Raw genomic sequence first — 4529 nt, 5'->3', positions numbered from 1 at the left:
GAAATCGCCGTGCTCGGATGCCGCTGCGGGCTTTGGGGCCGGCTGTGCTGGGTGTACTGGACCCCTACTCCAACCGGGGGTCTTCCCGGGGCCTGTCAAGCGGCGGCATTGTCCTGAGGGGGTCGCTGCCCCAAAGACAGGTGGCACTTGAGAGCATAGCAGCACCGTGTTGGGTTTTGGGAAAACCGGCTGCTGTTGCATTTTGTATGAAGCCTGACCTGGCAGAGGTGTTCAGAGCCTCCCCGCAGGATAGGAACGAGGAGCACATCAGCAGATGAGGCAGGAAGCACAGGGCAGAGGACAGAGAAGCAGTTTTGGCAGAGGAAGGGGTTCAAGGTACGCAGGATGCAAGGCTAATCTGTGGCACACCCGCCAAAAAGGCCGGCCCCCACTGACTAGGCAATGGGCTTCAAATCCCATTTCAGAGAGAAATGGAGGTCTTGCCTCTGCTCACTGTGTGAGTGGTGTAACCCTGAGCACCTGGATAAAAAGAGCTGCCTTTTGCAAAAAAAGGATGAGCCTGGCTCAGACAGGGTTTGTGGCAGAACCCAAACCAACAGAGGCATTTCCCTGAGGCCTGGAGGCAGGAGCCAAAGCCCAGGTTCACAAAAGGATTAGAGTGGAATTTAAATGTCTACATCCAAAATTTAGATCCTGAAAACCTCCATTCAACTGCTGCTTAACTCTGGATTTGCCCCCGACTAGAGAGGGAAGAGTACCTCCCTGGATCCACTGGCCACACAGTGGCTGATGCACACCAGAGTTTTGTTTGCCCTTTTGGCGGTATTGTCAACGGTTGGCTTATATTCATCTTCCAATCAGTCATGACCCCCAGGTCTCATTCAGATGCTGTGCCAGCCAGTGGACCGCCACCCATTGTATATTTGTGGCTTCATTTCAAATTTAGGCTCAATTCTGGAAGGTACTCCATATGAGCAGCTTCTGTGCCCATACAGATGCAACCAGGGGTCTGCCCAGGTGGAATAATTTTTTTGGGGGGTTGAGGTCTTAAAATGAAGGGATCCAGTGTTTAGGGCTCCAGGTTTAATCATAAATAATTTGGTGAATGTATACCACAATTTACATACACTCAAAAGTAATTTTAAATTCACACTCAAAATAGATCAGATTCCATTTGTAGCCCACGTAACAGTCACAATATCCTCTTTAATTTGTTCCCAGAATTTATGTTCACTACAATTAGCGCATGTTGATGATAATAATAATAATAATAATATAACTTTGCAGGAGAGGAAAAGGGCAAACCAAATTGATGTATCCTTTCTAGAGACAAATATAGCATTGGAATTCTGTTAGAAATTTAGTTATATGTTATTTTTGTTCAATTATTCTTCATTGTTTTTAAAATGTATAACTCAATGACTCTAAACATTTTGGTCATCTTTTCATGATAGATACCTAATAATTAGCAGTACATAGCATTTTTCGTATTTGAAATGTACTTTGTATATCTGAAAAACAAGTGGCAATAATTCACCAATTATTTTTCTTTGGTGATTATTAAACTATCCAGTGAAGACACCACTTCTGCAACCATATACAAGCTTCCAACCCATAGCAGTCAGGGAATATTTGTAGTTGAGTTGTGTACCAGTAAAGATAAATTCTGTATAAACAGATTAAACTGTAACTCCATATAGAAATCTGCTTCTTTGTTACTATATGTATAAAACTACTAATTTACAAAGGGAATACAAATTTATAGAGTGTAATTAAGCAGAAAGGTAGAAGAGGAGTAGTTATAATATAAGATAATCACACCCCTAGGGCATTATAGAGAAACAGACTGATTGTAAAGCAGACTGTTCATGGAATAAATGCCATAAGTGCTACTGCCTTAAGAATGTTAACTCATTTCATCTGCTCAGTCAGGCCTTGTTATATGTAACAGATGAAAACTTGAATCTATTTCATTTTAGCTTTACTTTTAAAATCTTGTTATATTTTAATGATAAAAAGTTAGACACTATAATTTTGTTTTGTTTTCTTTATGAAGCTAGCAGGATCTGAGGGAAAGAAGAAAAAGCCCATCAGTATTTCTTCACTACCATGAAATGTCATTTCTGTGCCAATCAAGGTAAAATTCAGAGTTGAAGCTGGCAAAATTTTCCACCACTGATGTGTAATTCTGTGAATCATATTCAACTACAGTAGATAGCAGTGTGCCTATAATACATGGCAATTTGCCTTGCTAATTTTAGCACTAGCTGGAAAGAAAGCATTAAAGCTAGCAGATAAGTGTTCTGTGAGTCATGGAAAATGGCTATTTTTTTAAGACTCTTTGAGAAAGACTGTTGAGATTACAGGCTGCCATGAAGCTGGTCTGATCATCTTGTATTTTTCGGTAAGCCCAAATCCCAAGGAAAGTCTGTTAGGAACTCCTTGAAAGAAAACAGATTTTTCATTTGTCTAGACCCTCTCCCTTAGGTTTTTTTTTCGCATAAAGAAGAACTACCCCTTTGTTTTTAATTTTACTGTCACTCAGAAGAATTCTCACTACTTCAGTAGGCCTATGGACTAAATGCTGGGACCTAGTCTGTCCCACTGAAATGATGAATTATGAAATATACTTAAAACTGATGGTATGATATGACTCTACACAAGGTCTAATGTAGGAGGTCACAGATATAGCCCACAGGCTGGATCCAGCCCACATAAGCTCCTTATCTAGGCTCCAGTGCTGCCCCGGGGTCCAATAGCTGACCTATGTGGCATGCACCAGACCAGCTCCATATGCAGGGCCTGGGATACACTCCACATTTGATGCCTATTTCAGTTGATCTGGGACTGTGTTGCATGTGGCACCAACTCTGGCCAGTCCAGGACATGAATCATGTGCAGTATAAGTCCCAAACTGGCCAGACCAGGTGTTGGATCCAACGTGGGGGGATGGGGAGAGGGTCTGGGGGTCCCCTGAATGCCAGATCCAGCACTTGCTTTAGCCTGTGTGGGACTATAGCACTCTCACTGCACGTGGTGCCCATCCCTGACCACCTGGAGTGGGCGCCACATTCACTGGATCCAGCATGCGGTGGGAGGTGAGGGGGTGTTTCGTGAGCTCTATCTGGCCAGCCCTGCATGTTTCATCCAGCCCATGGCCTAGTCCCATGCCACTCATCCAGCCTGTGGGGCCAGATGAGTTTGACACCCTTGGTGTAAAGGATTCGGGCTCATATTTATCTAAATACATAATTTCTCATTTTGATTTAACTTGGAATGTAGAAGAATATCAGTGCCTGTTTCAAGGGGAAAAAAAATCTACATTTGGGGAAAAAGGTGAATGGTTGCTGAAGTGTGCCTCCTTCTCAACTGATGCTTGAAATGGTCATTGTTGTTGCTATTTCCTAGAAGATGAGAACAGTAGGGATGGATGAATCAAGCATAGTGGGTGTGCAGATGCAGATGGTTATGAAGGCTTATGCGCAATAAACACCTTTGTGACAAAATTTTCAGTGTTGCTTGATATGTGAGTTGGCTTGCTGCTGCTGGTAATATACTTTGCTCATTTTTACTCCCCAAGGTCATGTCGTTGCTATTCAAAAGTCTTGGCTTTCCCTCATGTTAGCTCTCCATTACTGCCTATTTACAGCCAAGGACAATCCTTTATAACAGGACCCACTTCCAAACAGGGACTGTAGTGCCCTCTGGCAGCCCCACTAATCCTATTTCTTGCTCCAGCTCCCACCAGGATACTGGCCTGTCCTCACCTGCCATGACTTGATGGTCAGTAAGTATAAATTTGTGAGTCTGCCCTCAGAATACCAGAGTAAGTCTTGAGGCACTAGAACAGCCAGAATAAATAAATTAGCCCTTAACCCAAAATAACTTCATTCCTCTAACACAGAAAACTCTTGTCCCCAGTCAGCTGGTTCCCACCAGCTCCTCACTGTATCTTCCTTTTTCTGTGGATCATGAGTCAGTAGGTTGGTCTCCAGAGAGCTCTTCTCCCTACAGCTCTCAGAGGGCCCTCTAGCTCTTTTCCTTTCAAGGCTGATCTCTCTAGGCCAGAAACCAGGCTTCTAATGCTTTGGGCTCCCCTTCCACTCACATGATCTTTCAACCAGAGACAGGGGTTTATCCTTAGCCCAATAGTCCTAAGTAGCCTCTGCTCTGCTGCAGCCTGCTCAAATGCTAAGTAGGCTCTGCTCTGCTGTAGCCTACTTAGCTATGCTGTGGCCATTACCTCACTAGCTGTCTAGAACTGTGTCCTGTATTCCTCTTTCTCTTTGCAGCTTGCTCCAGCTCACCTGCTTGAAGTTTTCTGCAGCTTTAGAGTTTCTGTCTTGACTCCCCTAAACTGCCTATAGCTTGCAAGTTGTGTTAAGCCCACTGCTTTTGACTGCGTGCAGCTTTATAATGCTTATTCTCATGAATGTCTCATGACATTCATGAGAATGAGCAACCCCCTTAAGACCTAAGGATGGAGGATTCATAGATTCATAGATGTTAGGGTCGGAAGGGACCTCACTAGATCATCGAGTCTGACCCCCTGCATAGGCAGGAAAGAG

General features: G+C 43.7%; 1 protein-coding gene across 2 annotated transcripts in view; it reads left to right on the top strand.

The window, feature by feature from the left end:
* Positions 1–6: 6 nt before the first annotated feature.
* USP46 (ubiquitin specific peptidase 46) overlaps positions 7–4529 on the top strand; it is a 72093-nt gene continuing 67570 nt past the window's right edge. Inside the window, exons 1-2 of one of the 2 annotated variants that reach the window (XM_025198341.1) lie at positions 7–336; positions 2022–2098. The gene's annotated coding sequence lies outside the window, so the exon portion shown is untranslated. Of the gene's footprint in view, positions 337–2017; positions 2099–4529 lie in introns of both variants that reach the window. The other variant, XM_025198340.1, reaches the window with a different exon arrangement.

The sequence above is a fragment of the Alligator sinensis genome, unplaced genomic scaffold, assembly GCF_000455745.1.
Source record: "Alligator sinensis unplaced genomic scaffold, ASM45574v1 scaffold134_1, whole genome shotgun sequence".
Taxonomy (NCBI): domain Eukaryota; kingdom Metazoa; phylum Chordata; order Crocodylia; family Alligatoridae; genus Alligator; species Alligator sinensis.
This window is presented reverse-complemented; position numbering and strand designations above follow the sequence as displayed.